The following is a 14,662-nucleotide window of genomic DNA, read 5'->3' as shown; positions in this document are numbered from 1 at the left end:
TATAAGTTCTCTTATATGTATAATGGCATTCAATTCTGTCATTTCTCCGTTTTATTTTTGTCTAGAAGACCTGTCTATTGCGGAAAGTGGAATGGTGAAATCACCTATTGCTGGGTTGGAGTTAATCTATATCTCTAAGTCAAATATATCATTAATAACTTTTTATGAAACTAATATGCTGGAGTTTGTTGTGTATATGTTTAGGATTGTAATGTCCCCTTAGTTAATTATTCCCTTGGTAAAAATAAAATATCTTTCTTCATTTCTTTGGATTAGTTTCAAAATCTGTTTCATCAGATAACAGGACAGTCACATCTGTTCACTTCTTGGTCCCATTTGCTTGAAATACTTTTTTATACTTTTTTGCTTTAACTTTGTCTATATTTAAAGTTAAGGTAAGTTTCATATAGACAGCAGGCAGATGGATTTTGTTCGTAACTCATTAAAAGATTAGGCCATTAATATTTATTTTGTTTTTGAAAGATACTTGTTGATTGCAGTCATTTTCTTATTCTGTTGTTTGTGTTCTACTTTAGGGTCCAGTAATTAAATTATCATTGATTGTTTTTCTATAGTCTTTTGACAATGATTATCTTTCTCTTCTCTAAGAAGAATTCTTTTCAGGATTCTCTGTAGGCTTTGTTTGGTGAGCATAGATCCCTGTCTATTTATATCATAGAAAGTTTTCTTTCTTCAATTAGGGCTGACAATTTTTCTGGGCACAGTCGTCTACATTGGCGTCCATGGTTTTGAGAACTTGAAGTACATTGCTTCAGGCTATTCTCTCTTTTTAATTTTCCTTTGAGAAATCAGTTACCATTCTGATGTTATTTTTCTTTATTTATATAAGACTGTGTTTTTTTCTCTTGCAGTTTTCCAAACTCCTTCTTTGTTATGTATCTATGGTGTTTTTATTATAAGAGGCTATGGAAAAACTCTTTTCTCGTTCTAATTGGTGTTCTGTGTGCTGCTTACATCTGTGTGGGACTGTCTGTACTCAATTCTGGGAAGTGTTTCCTCCATGATCTTGTTGAAGATATAATCTATATCATTGACTTTGGATTCTTTTTCATTGATACCTATAATTTGATATTGAGTTTTCCCCTTGTATCCTGCAATTCCTATCATGGATTTTTAATTTTTTTCATATTCTTTGCTGGTGTCTTCTAATTTTATTTTATCTTCAACTTTGAATACTCTTTCTTCTATCTGATCCACTCTTTGTATGACTCTCCCATAAATTTCTAATTGGATTTTTTGAGGTTTTCAGTTTCATCTTGAGTTCTCTTCAAAATCCATCTTTGTTCCATCCAGTTTCCCAATCCTAGATTGTCTTCATTGTCTCATTCAGTATGTTTTTATTCTTCCTGGCATCACTCGGGTGTTTTAAACTCCTTGAACTTTGATGAAGTTTCATTGTTCTTTAAAGCTCTGTGTCCTGGAGCTGATCTAGATAATTTGCACTGGGAATGTATTTATAGGACTGGTGGATGTGTATGGGTTGGGTTATCCTTTCTTGACTTTTCATATTATTTGCGTTTTTATGATAAGAATGTGGCACAGGTAGGCAGCCTGCCTACTTAGAGCTCTGGGGAGCCACAAAGAAAGGGAGCTAGGCTAATGGCGGTGGGGGGGAGGGTTAGTAGACTGGGATGGAGACAGGAGGGCAGCATGGATTCATGCAGCTGCGGTGGTTATGGGATCTCTGGTAGGAAGTAGGGTTGGGGTTCTGTGGCCAGCCTCAAAACAAGGGAAATGGAATGAGAGGTAAGCCTGTTTGAGGAAGCAGGACTAGGGACTCGAGTGGAGGAGGAGTGGAGGGAGACCACCGGTAGACTACCCAGATCTGCTTCATTTTGTGTGGCTGCAGGTCTTCTGGTAGGAAGTAAGACTGGGGTGGTAGGGCATTTTCTTTCTTCCTTCCTTCCTTCCTTCCTTCCTTCCTTCCTTCCTTCCTTCCTTCCTTCCTTCCGTCTGTCTTTTTTTTTCTCTTAACTTTATGAATCTTGTTTCTTTTACTCATTATGTATATCTCGGTCTTAATTATCCTCCCTACAGGAAGGATTGTTTTCGTTTAGAGAAATAGCATGTTAGCCTTAGTGGTTGGTTATCCCTAATCTGACAACTTGAAATACTCTAACCTTTGAAATTTGTTGGATATGTTGATGTTCCACTGTTGGGTTTTGGAGCATATTCATTTTGCTTTCCGTCTTATTTAGTTGCTTGTTTTCAGCTAAGGTTCCACTCTTTAGACCTGCTTGACTTTGAACTCAGTAAGGAGCTGAGGATTGTAGCAATCCTCCTGCCTCAGCCTTCTGAGAAATTAGATGATAAGTACCTCTGTTGTGTCTTGCAGACTTAACAGTCTTGGATTAGAGGTACCCAGTCCCAATTACAGTTTGTTGTTCTTTACTGGGTCTTCATGCACTAGATGGTGTGCATGACATAAACATTATTTTCCCTTGTCTGCTGTTCTTACTGCTTCTTGGCAACAAAATCTTGGCGTACCAAATTTATATGTGCAATTGATTCATTACCAGGTCTGGTATGGAGTATGAAGCTTATGGAAATATGGCCAGATTTGTGAACAATCCAGAAATATTTCCATGGAGGATTCAAACTGATCTTTTCTCCATATTGTTTTCCATAATGTTAATGCTGGACATTTTGTGTTTGTGAGTAAATGGGCAGATTAGTTGCTATACAATACATTTTTTTCTGTTGGAGTTTAAAGTCTCTTATTGCTTGAAAAGCATTTTAGTTTAATATTGATTATATATACATATGCTTATAAAATTAAGTATCTTATGATATTTAACAATAGAAATAACTTGGCTTTATTTCAATACTTGATATGGGGGACAATTTAACACAATTGCTAATAAAATAGCTATTTCTCGCTTGATGTAATCTCTTCTAGGTATATCCATTTATTTGAAAATGTCATTTTTCTTTACTACAGAATATATTTCTTGGTGAATGTAACACATTTTCGGTATCCATTCATCTATTGAGGGATATTTAGGGTGGTCCCATTTGCTAGCTCTTGTGAGTAGAGCAGCAGTGAACATGGCTGAGCAAGTGTCTGCGGAGTAGGATGCCTAGTCCTTTGGACATATGCTATGTGAGTTTTAGTTTTTGTTTTGAAAGGCTCTCCATACTGATTTCCAGTGTGGGCTGCACTGGTTTGCATTCCCAGCAGCAGTGAGTGAACGCGCCCCTCTACATCAACAGCATTTTTTGCAGGCGCTCAGTTATTTTAGCCATCTGACTTGGTAAGATGGGATCTCGATGTTCTTTTAAATTTACATTTCCATAATTGTTAAGAATAATAAACTTTTTTTGAGATTTTTTTTACCATTGTAATTTTTTTTTTCTTACTGAGAACTCTCTGTTTAGACCCTAGCTCACTTATGATATTGACTTAAGGAGGGATTTTAGCGGTTTGAGGACAAGTAGCTGAGAAGGGATAGAGGGAGGAAATGGAAAAGGGAAAGTGGTATAATTCTATTTTAATTAAAATATTACATAAATAAAATGTAAAATATAAAATAAGAGAGGACATGGTTGCTTTCTTTGAAACACTCATCCTCGAAAAGGAAAAAAAAAGTTAGAATAATGAATATTTACTTTTTGTTTATCTATGATGTTTGGAATTGTGTTAAAGAAGTTTTGTTCCCTTGATATGTTCCCATTTCCTTTTGTGGAATTGTGACATTCAAGTTCACCCTTGTTTATTTTTTTCTCAAAGCTTCCCACCCCCTCACCCCGCCCAACTGGACATGCTCACGGTCACAGACTATTCCCTTCCCTTGTACCATTTCCAGGCAGGGCCCTGCCTTGTTAGTAATAAGACTGGTTATATATAAACATCCCTCGTGAATTCTTACTACAAACAGACAGATTTTAACACATGTAATCCCAAAATATGTGTGTTATTGTTTCCAGTCAGTTCTGATCTGGCCTAGGATCCACAGTCCAAAGCAGCTTTTCTTTTTACATTCCGATTCTATAAATGTTCATCTTGTTTCTCACTCAAATGTCTAATTACTTGTGATTATTGGGTGTGTGGGTGGGAGGAGGGAGTGTCAGCAGTGCTTGAAAGCAAACTTAAGCTCTCCTGAAAAGCTAAACATTTGCTTCATTAATGAACTGTATTACCGACCCTCTGTGTTGTCAGTTTCTCTCTGCCTCCCCCTCTCTCTCTCTCCCTCTCCCTCCCTCCCTCCCTCCCTCCCTCCCTCCCTCCCTCTCTCTCTCTCTCTCTCTCTCTCTCTCTCTCTCTCTCTCTCTGTCTCTTTCTTTTGTTCTCTCTCTCTCTTTTGCTCTCTTTCTGTCTGTCTGTCTCTGTCTCTGTGCATGTGTGTGTATCTGTGTGTGTGTGTGTGTGCAGTGGTGTGTATGCAGTGATGTGTGTGTGTGTATGCTTAACCATGCTACAACATGTGTGTGGAGGTCAGGCAACTCTTAGGAGTTGGTTCTCTGCTGCCACCTTGTGGGATGTGGAATTCCTAGTCAGGCAAACCTGAACACACACAGCTTTACCCATTGAGATATCCTACTATTCCAAGGTATGTAAGTGTTAAGAAAGTTATTTTTAGGAAGAGTTTGTTGGCATTTGGTTTATAGTAGGGCATGTGTTTGTAGGTGCTGGGATCTATACAAATAGGACTCCACTGGTCATTGAAAGACACACTGGGTTAATGACACAGAAGGCTTAAAGGCAAGGCCCAGTATAGACTCTGATAGTTCCCGAAAGCAAAACTGGTACGTTGACCTTGGTGTGCAACCTTACTGGAGAGGAGCTCTTGTTTGTAGACTCGTGACTGGCAACATGGCATTGAAAGAACTGTGAGTGCCCTGTGGTGCAGGCATAGGGTCTAAAAGGTTGTGCCGTGGTGTTTGTGACTCTATATGCTCTGACGTTATAAGGACTTCTGCTAAAGTAATTGAAACTGTGCTTTAAGATAGTTGATGGGGGAAGGACGGAGACGGAGAGCAAAGAAAGAGATATATTGATTGAGGGAGCTATTTTGGGGCTAGCAAGAAACCAAGCATGAGAGAAATCCCCAGGAATCCACAAGGATAACCCCAGCTAAGCCCCTAAGCAATGGTGAAGAGGGTGCTGGAACTGGCTTTTCCCTGTAGTCAGATTGATGACTACCTTAAATATTACCATAGAACCTTCATCCAGCAACTGATAGAAACAGAGGCAGAGACCCACAGTGGAGCACTAGGCTGAGCCCCCAAAGTCCAGTTAAAGAGTGGGAAGAGTGAGAATATGAGCAAAGGAGTCAAGACCATGATGGGGACACCCACTCTAACAGCTTGCCTGAGCTAATGGGAGCTTACCAACTCTGGCCCGATAGGGAAGGAACCAACCTAGGAACAAACTAGACCCTCTGAATGTGGGTGACAGTCATATGGCTGGGACAGACTGCAGGGCCACTGGCAATGGCACCAGGATTTATCCCTACCACTTGTATTGGCTTTTGGGAACTCATTCTCTTTGGAAAGTCTAAAATTCTGAGCCACTGCAGAACTTGTGGGAGTGGCCAACCAGTGACTGATCCAACTTGAGACCCATGCCACCAGAGGGAGCCCACACCTGACACTCACTGCCTGGAGGGCCAGGAACTAGAGGCTGAATGGCCCAGAGACAAAAACAACTGGAAAAAAAAAAGTCAATAAAATGATTCCTAATGATATTCTGCTGCTCCTCTAGACTAGCGTCTAGTGTAATAGTCATCAAAGAGGCTTCATCCAACTACCGATGGGAACACATGCAGAGACCCACAGCTAAACATTAAGAGGAGCTTGGGGAATCTTACAGAAGAGGAGGTGAAGGATTGTAGGAGCCAGAGGGATCAAGGAAATCACTGGAATACAGCCTACAGAATCAACTAAGCAGGGCTCACAGAGGTTCACAGAGACTGAAGTGACATTCAGGGAGCCTGTATGGGCTTGAGCTAGGTCTTCTGCATTTATGTTCTGGTTCTGTAGCTTGGTGTTCTTGTGGGACTCCTAACAGAGGAAGCAGGGGTGTCTCTGACTCTTTTACCCACCCCTGGGACCCTTTTCCTCCTACTGTGTTGCCTTGTCCGGGATTGACGTGAGGGGATGTGCCTAGTCTTACTCTCACTTGTTATGACGTGTTAGGTTGATATCCCTGGAAGTCCTGCTTTTTAATGAAGGGAAACAGGTGGAGTAGATCTGGGCAAGAGGGAAGGTAGGGGTTGGGAGGATAAGATGGAGGGGAACTGAGGTTGGGATGTAATATATGAGAGAATAATAATAATAAAATACATCCTGAGTATAATGATCTATACTATTTAAGAGACAAATCCTGTCCACTCCCCCCTCGGCCTAGGCAAGCAGATCTTTCTTCAGCTTCCAGCCCATGCTCTCCTGCGCTCGCTCTCTGTTCTCTCTGCCTTATCTCTCTTTGGTGCTGCTGCCTACTCTCCTCCTCCTTTCCTCTTTTCTCCTCTTTCCTCCCCTCCCCTTCCCTTCTTCTCTCTCCCTCCTCCTCCCTTTCTTCCCCCTTCTCCTCTCTTCTCCTTCTCTCTCCCTTCCTGTCCCTCTCTCCCCCTTCCCTTTCCTTCTATAACCCACTGAATAAACTATACCCACTTTCTCTGCATGGCATCCATTTGTCTCTCATCTGCCACCTCCCACCCACCTGGGACCCACAGAGGCTTGGGTGGTGGGACCTGGCTTCTCGTGGCCTGCTGCCGCCCCTCAGGGAAATGTGCCATTTTGTCTAAACCATTACACTGAGGTCATCAAAAATGAAAAATAAAAAATAAAGAAAATGATGACTATCTTTAAACTGGGCAGTTTAAACATAAGAAACAAAAGGTCTAAACTTGTAACACATTTCATGAAGAACATGGCTGTGCTTCTTTGTGTGACACACTAAACCCTGCTCCAACCTGTTGGTTTGGAGTAGTCAAGAATGAGGGCATTATTCTGCCATTGAGACATGACAGAAGTCACTGCATTGCCAAGTGATTCTCTGGTAGTGAATTCACCGTCGTTTTGTTCCTCTGTCTGAGAGTGATGGAGGACCAGATGTCTGATGCAATGCCACCATCTTCTGGCCGACCGAAATGTCGGTTTATAAAATGATCCCCATGTGGGACATACAGGATTCTGGACAGCCCACAGGGCCTCTCTTGGACGTGGGGCTGATGAAATGCCAGTGCCACCACCTGAATGTCAGCCATGTGCCGCTCCAGCAGGCTCTCTGTGCTCCCCGGACCTGCCTCAGTTCAAACTTGAAGAGTAGTGCATTTCAGTGGGCGTTAGCTCAAGTTCACCGTTGAGCACCTTGATACAATCCAGAAAATTGTGAACATGTGCTTCATCTTTGTGTGGGAGTTTTCTGTTTTGTTTTGTTTTGAAAAGGTGCTGAGGAATCAAAAGCAGGCGTTCTGTGTTTTAACTGAAGTTCAGGAAATTCATGTTTCTCCTATCTTCATTCTGCTCGGATCTGCTCCCTAGATGGAGCTCAACCATCACCATACTCGGGCATGTTTTTATACTTTCAAGGGGGGATTTCTGTTTGGGACTCATACTTAGCTAAAATGGGCAGTGGTTGCCCCTCGTGACTTGTTTGATTTGGTGTCCTCAGTGTCTAGTATTACAGGAAGTTCTTAAAAGTTTGTTGAGCAGATATGTTAAAAAACAAACAAACAAGAACCACCTATTGCGTGAACAGGATGAATCCATTGAGTGCTGTGTCCTGTAAGGAAACGTAAGTGCAGGGGCGGCATTAATCTGCAGACAGTGAAGATCATTCCAGGGCAGTTAGGTCATCTCATTGCTCCAGTCTCTGCACTTTAGAGCCTGTTTTGCAGGCTTCTCAAGCCAGCCAGGTATGCTTAGTGATTCAAGCTTTTGGGACAGATCTGGGAGGGTGATGGGCCACTCGGCAAGGTGATAGGTTTATTTAGTGCTCTCACTCCTGAGCTTCCCCCTCAGCGGACGGACGGAACAAGCTTGGACAGTTATTTTTCAAAAGTCACCAGAGTTGGGATGAAACTTGGGAGACATGCAGTAGACAAACCTGCCCAGAGTTGTTTCGGCAAATGAAGACAGTCATGCTGTGGTGGTGTGTGCGAGGAACAGGGCTCAACAAGTTCCTGTGGTCTGGAGACTTCAGGAACTTGCCTGCGGGTTAACAGCCAGTGAGAGGAAGTGTTTCGGTGATCACCAGCCAGGCTGTATGCTTTCTGAAATTGTATAGGAGCAGTTTTCTCGCTCCCCAGCAAACGGATGCCAGCGAAGCACATGTCTGTAATTCTGGATTCTCTGTGGGTTTCAGCCATTAATACTGTAAAGATTGGCTCTCTCTTTAGTTAATAGCTTGAGTGCAACAGTCTTCTTTGTAGGTTTTGGGTAGTCTTTTTGCAGTTTCTTTGTTTTGAGACAGGGTCTCTTATGACCCAGGCTGACCTCCGACTTCCTGGATAATCAAGGATGACCTGGACCTCCTTCTCTTAGTACCTCCACGTCTCTGGGATCCCTTCTGTGCACCAGCACAGCTGGCAGCCTGCTCTGTCTGGACCAGCTAGTTTAATCAATTTGAAAATGTAGCCCAGATTTCTTTATTGAATAAAAAAGCCCGTTTTACTAGCTGTACAGTGCTGATGTAGACATGTTTTTTTTTTTTTTTTTTTTACATGCATAACTTGAGCATCTTGGCGTCATGTGTGCCTATGGGCTCATGTCCTCATCTTCTGCTGCGCCAGCTCGGTGATAGCTACTCAAAAATATCTGAGTTTTGAAAATAAATTATAGGATAATTGTTGGGGAATAAAAGTAAGCAAAAATAAGCTGATTAACTCCAACCCAAATGTTATTTGCCCATGCTAATAATCCACTTGTATTACTAGCAATTGCTAATATAAATAGCCAGGCTGTTAAAATTATTGGTCATGTCTTTAAGAATTCATTTCTTTTCAGCAAAGGGCTGTGGTTTTGTGCCTAAGCATTTGGAGATAAATTGGTGGCCATTAATCTCACCGTAGTCTTTCTTGGCTGTGCACCCTTGGGGCAAGTCACCTCGATGTTCTGACTGGGAGTAATGCTAGTCCTTCCTTATGAGTAGGCTGTGGGGATGGACTGGTTGTACAGTTGACATCAGGGCCTATATGGGGTGTTGAATAAATGAGAGCTATTTGAAGGTCATTAGCTGTGTTCAAGTCTGAGAAGTGGGCAAGCAGGGGGCAGGAAGAAGCGGAGAGATCCCGGCAGTGATCAGCCTCAGCTGTAGCACTGAGTTGTGCCTTCAGCTCCGAGTCATGACTGGGAGTGGAGAGATCCATCTGGGCTCACCTTTAGAGCCTTTGCGCCTCTGTTGACCACATAGCTGTCTTCAGGATCAGGCTCTGCGGAGGCCAGGCTTGTCGGTGGATCCTGGGGGTGGGTTCATAGCCTCTGTTTCAGGCCTGCTGCTGACACTGAGGAAGAGAAAGACCAGTACTGGGTGCAGGATGGTGTTGTGAACTGCGGTCAAGGGAAGAGTTGTACAGCCTTGTAAATAGCACAAGCCTTGGAATTGACAGCCCAGCCTCATTGATTTGTTTCTTCATATAACATTTGTGATTACATAGAAACAGGATGAAAAAGAGGCTTGTTTATTACTTTGAACATTGATCCCTTCGCCATATTTTCACTAGAACTTGGCAGCAGCATTCCTGGGGTTCCGTATTTCCTGAACCCCAGGCATTTTCTTCTCATTGCTGGCAGTTGTCTTCAGGAACTTGTTTTAGTACAATAGATAATCAGTACCTCAGAGGTGATTTTGTAAAATTTGTGTATGAGTAATGGTTCTAGTGTTTAGTGGTTGGGCTTAGTGATTGACATCTTCAAAACAGGAAGCTCTTCCATAGCAAAGACTTGTCCCCTGCTTCTGTGTCTAGTAAGCCATTAACTTCCCATGAATGACAAGTCCATTTATCATTACAGGATTTGTCCCTCACACTGAAGTGCGCTCAATTGTTATTCATACCCACTGTAGTGTTGTGAGTGAGAAATGCCCTGGGTAGATTCAGCCTTTGAACACGGGCCCAGCTGGTGGTACTGTTGGGAAGTTTAGGCGGTCCAACCTTGCTGGAGGAGTTACATCACTGGGGCTGGGCATTGAGAGTTGACAGCCTCACCCTACTTCTGGTTCACAGTAAAGTATACACATTCTCAGTTTCCTGTTCCTATTGCGATGCCTGCCCTTGATGCCCTGCTTCCCCACTGAAGTAAACCCACCTTCTGGAAACATAAGGCCAAAGAAACTTCTGTCTGTAGGTTTCCATGGCTGCAGTGTTTTATCATAGCAGCAGAAAGGTAACTGATGCACCAACCAAAGTTTTGTGACACCTTGTGTTTCTTCCCCATTTACCAACAATAACATAAAGGGTTTAAAAATTAGGCCATTGAATACCAGAGATGAACATACATCGGGAGTTCAAACTGACAGTTTGAGAAGTGGAATTGAAATCAGATGGAAATGCAGAATTAACAGCTGACTTTGCAAATATTCAGCTTGCGTGTCTGCTGACAGATGATTTCAGCTGTGCGTGAACATCTGGGTATCGATGAGAAAAAAGTTAGAGAAGGAGATGTCCACATGAAGCTTGACCTAAGGGGTGTCCGCTGAAAGCACAAAATACACAATATAGGAACCCAATTCAGTCTCTGAAAAGGAGCAAGGAAGGTTTACGCATTACAGAAAAGATGTCCAGTCTGTATTAGAGAGTGAGTATTAAGAAAGACGCAGTCGGTGTTCAAAGCCACAATAGTCTTTGAAAAGCACCAAGCTGGTTTATTCTTGGGAAACTCCCTCTTTTAATTCAGAAAGAGCAGTTGGTGTTTTCTTCTGTCAAACCCCTGACTCATGTCTTTCTGAGTTTTTTTTCTTTTTGCACTCTAGGTTAGCTTCTTGTCCGTGTTGATTGCTCTTCTCGGACATGTCTACCTCGCCCTGCTAGAATACTTGTATGCATAAAGGGCTAGGACATGGGATGTATGTTTTCTGAACTTTACCACTAGATGGTGGTAAAGGCCAAACCACAGCCTCCTGCTGCTTTATTACGGGTTGCAATGTGAAAATTGTACATTTTAAGGATGATTCTTAGAAATCATGAGGGATACATAAAGGTTGTTTTATATTGTGCCGAACTCATTGCACTTTTGTGTAGCGTGTGCCAGGTAAGTGTGTGTGTGTGTGTGTGTGTGTGTGTGTGTGTGTGTGTGATGTTCAGAAAATTTAATTGGTCAATTAGATTTTTTGGTGTCCTGTCTTTAACTTTTTTTCTGATATATTTCCATATTGTGATTATATGATTTATTGGCATAAACTGCACAGTCCCGTATGTACATGAAAATTCTCTCCCTCTCTCTCTCCCTCCCTCTCTCTCTCTCTCTCTCTCACACACACACACACACACACACAAACACGGTCACACACACATTTTGTCTTGAGTATTTAATCTAAATTAATGTGTTTTCCTAGGTACTCTGTCCTTGAAGCTTTATCTGAGAAAGAAATACTGACTTAGTGTTTATAATGAGCATTAGGAATTTATGAAGTACTCTCTAATCAACAGTAAGTAAGGTCAGTTTCTTTGAATATCAGATTTATTTTTAAAAAAGATTAATATTTTATTTTGATTTTTTTTAAAAAATTAAAATTTTATTTTGAATCTCTACATGTCAGAATGAGTGAATATGGCATTTATTCATGTATGAGAGAATTCTAAAATCTCAGCTACACACTTGGCAGCTCTCTGTAATCCGGAATCGGGAGTCTGAAATGCTCTGAAGTCTGACAGTGATGGCACAGGTGCCGCCTTGTGACGGGCTGCAGCCAGGGCAGAGGCATAGCACACAGATCACAACATCGGAGTACCCGCAGGATGCGTGCGAGGTTGTATATGAAACTGAATGAATTTGTGCTTACACTTCAGAAAATCTTGATGATACTCTGTCAGCAACAATACAAATATTTCCACACCCAACGCGTGAAATCTGAAATGTTTCCGGTCCCAGAGATTTCAAATAAAGGTTTCTCAAACCATGTAATTCCAGAGCCCTAATGAACACTCCGTTTCCTATTTGAGGTCACTTCAGAACTGCCATATTCAAAAGCCTGCAATAGAATTCATATTTCCTTCATTTTGAAGAGAACTTTGTGTGTGCTCTCCAGCACTGATACTGCCATCTGTACCCCTCCTGCCTCTACTCCCGTTCTATAGGTTGTTAAATCTTGGTCCTGGATAAGTCAGTCTTAGGTACTGATGTCAAATATGCATTGCAATTTGGGTAGATTTTATCTTATGGCTTTTAAAATGAGGATAATTTTGCTTGGCATTTTTCTAAGTCAATGTTTGGAGGCATGCCATTGGTTTAACAATATCATTTCAGAGAAATATGATCAACCTCACATTAAATATGTCCAATAACCTTAAGGGTATCCAATCTGGAGATAGTAAAGGAGATTTAACATACTTGGAAGACTTCTTACAAAAGAATCTGGAATCACAAATGAGCTGAAGTCTGGGCTAGAGCATCCGGTAAACTGCAGTGTTACATAGAGTCCATTGATGCATTAAAGAAGCCATTTCTGCTCTTTCGGGCCCAGAGGGGCTGTGCATTTAACAATGTCCTCCAGTTCTTAAGCTGGTAATGTTCCTGAGTTCTCTGACCAGGTCCTGTGGTGTGATGGAGAGAAGAAAAGGAAGCAAGGTCAGGTTGGACCAAAGGACTTTTCCTGCTGCAGTATGGTTCTTCCTTCTTCCTTTGTTTTAGGGCAGCTGTCCCTCTTCCTGGTCATTCTGGGGAAGGCAGGTGGAGGCCTTGATCTTCCACCTGCTCTCATAAACTGATCTAAAACCTATCGTGTTAACCTACTTAGTGCCACACAGTTGGCGCTGGTGGGAACTATGCCAGTGGCCAAACGAGGTAAATAAAAATAACTTACTTGCATGACTCTTTCATTTAGGGAGTTGAAATCTTGAGAGATTAATATTTTGATAAAAGTCACCAGATCTTTTATCTCCTTTCATAAAAACCCCTCTGCTGAAATTGCCGTGCTTCCTACCTAGTTTGGAGTCTTTACACTGTCTTGGTGCCTATTGATGGCTGTCATCATACTGCTGTTCTTGAGCCGTCTGTTCTGCTCAGTCTCAGAATCTGGTAATTTTCTAGAATGTAAGTGAAATACAGTAGTCATTTATATGTGTCTCTTTTCTCTGTTAACGACAGTGCGTCTTTTTAATGTTTCTGTGTATATGATGTATGTATGTATGTGTGCACATGTGCTAATGTGAATGCAGGCATACATGTGGCAGCATACATGTGGGGGTCAAGGGCAACCTTCAGTGTTTGCCCTTGTTCATTGCTGTAACGCCCAGTTAGTCGGGCTGTGTCTGGGGAGTCTCCTGTCTTGTCTCCCATGTTGCTGTAGGAGAACAGATTACAGGGGCCTGCTACCATGCCGGACTTCGTCTGGGTTTGCTCAAGTTCTTTTACCCACTGAACCGTCTCCCTGGTCCTACAATATCTTGTAATCAGTAAGCATATCTTAACTCTGCTTCTTAAGGTTTTCTCCAGCTTCTGGTACAGTGTCAAAAATAAAGCCGGGGCTGGAGAGATGCTCAGTCCAGAGAGACGCTTGTTTCCAACCCTGAGGACCTGAGTTAGATCCTAGAGCCCACGCAGTAGGAGGAGAGAGCAGACTCCAGCAGGTTGTTCTCTGACGTCCAGGTGCGTGCTGGAGCATGCTCATTCCCCACGCCCTACACACAAGATAAATGTAATAAAAATTAAAATAATAAAAAAACAGGTGTGACCCCCCCAGGACTAATACAGCGTTGAGAAACAAGTTGTTCAAAGTGTGTTGTTGGCGGGAGGAGAGAAAGTAGCCCAACATTTAAATGAATACTGATGGACTTTTTGATATAACTTAGTGAACTACGGCTTTCACATTCCGTTCGTATTGTTAAACTATTGATATTCCTATTGGGCATATAGTATAGGGAAGAATATTTATTAATGCATTGTTTTATTGAAATAGAAGTGATTCGATGACCATCTGATAAACAATATACATTTTAGTTAAGTCTCCATAGCTTCTCATCTGCCCTTATCACATGAGCATATAAATACATCATAAGGCTGAATTGATGGCAAATATTAATTCCGTGTTTAGCAGAATTCTTTGCACTATCCAGTCACATTCCTTCCTCTAAAATAGCTTACTTAAAATGAGTTAGTGGGTGGTGACATTAGCAGTGCCTACTGTGAAGTGTAGGTGACTCTTCCCTTCTGCCACGCCCCCACCACATATGTTTGTCATGTGTTTAAGGCTTTAATAAACACAATGAAGAGAAACTGGCCAAAGCGTCCCAGGTAGGCAGAATTCACAGGCTTCTGACTCAGTTATTGCTCAGTTACTGAACCTTGAGAGTTCTCTATGCTGTGAGTTCTCTACAGTGACGTCACAGCAGCAGTGCATGTATTCCAGGGAGCAGGCACAGAAGTTCACATGGCTGGGCCTTGGTCTGCTCGTCAGATTGTTCTGAAGTTCTCCCATCTCTACTTCATCCCACAATTTTTTTTTTCATTTCTTAATGTTTTTCTTTGTCCCAATTGATGCCCC

The 14,662-nt window shown here is 42.0% G+C and overlaps 1 protein-coding gene across 8 annotated transcripts in view; it reads left to right on the top strand.

Annotated features, from left to right (window-relative positions):
• The window catches only part of Med12l (mediator complex subunit 12L), a 316,360-nt gene that overhangs the window by 180,940 nt on the left and 120,758 nt on the right, over window positions 1-14,662 (top strand). The gene's annotated exons all lie outside the window — the stretch shown is intronic.

Source organism: Myodes glareolus, chromosome 20, assembly GCF_982192425.1.
Source record: "Myodes glareolus chromosome 20, mMyoGla1.1, whole genome shotgun sequence".
Lineage (NCBI taxonomy): Eukaryota > Metazoa > Chordata > Mammalia > Rodentia > Cricetidae > Myodes > Myodes glareolus.
The sequence above is the reverse complement of the archived record's forward strand: the minus strand, read 5'-3'. Positions and strand labels throughout refer to the sequence as shown.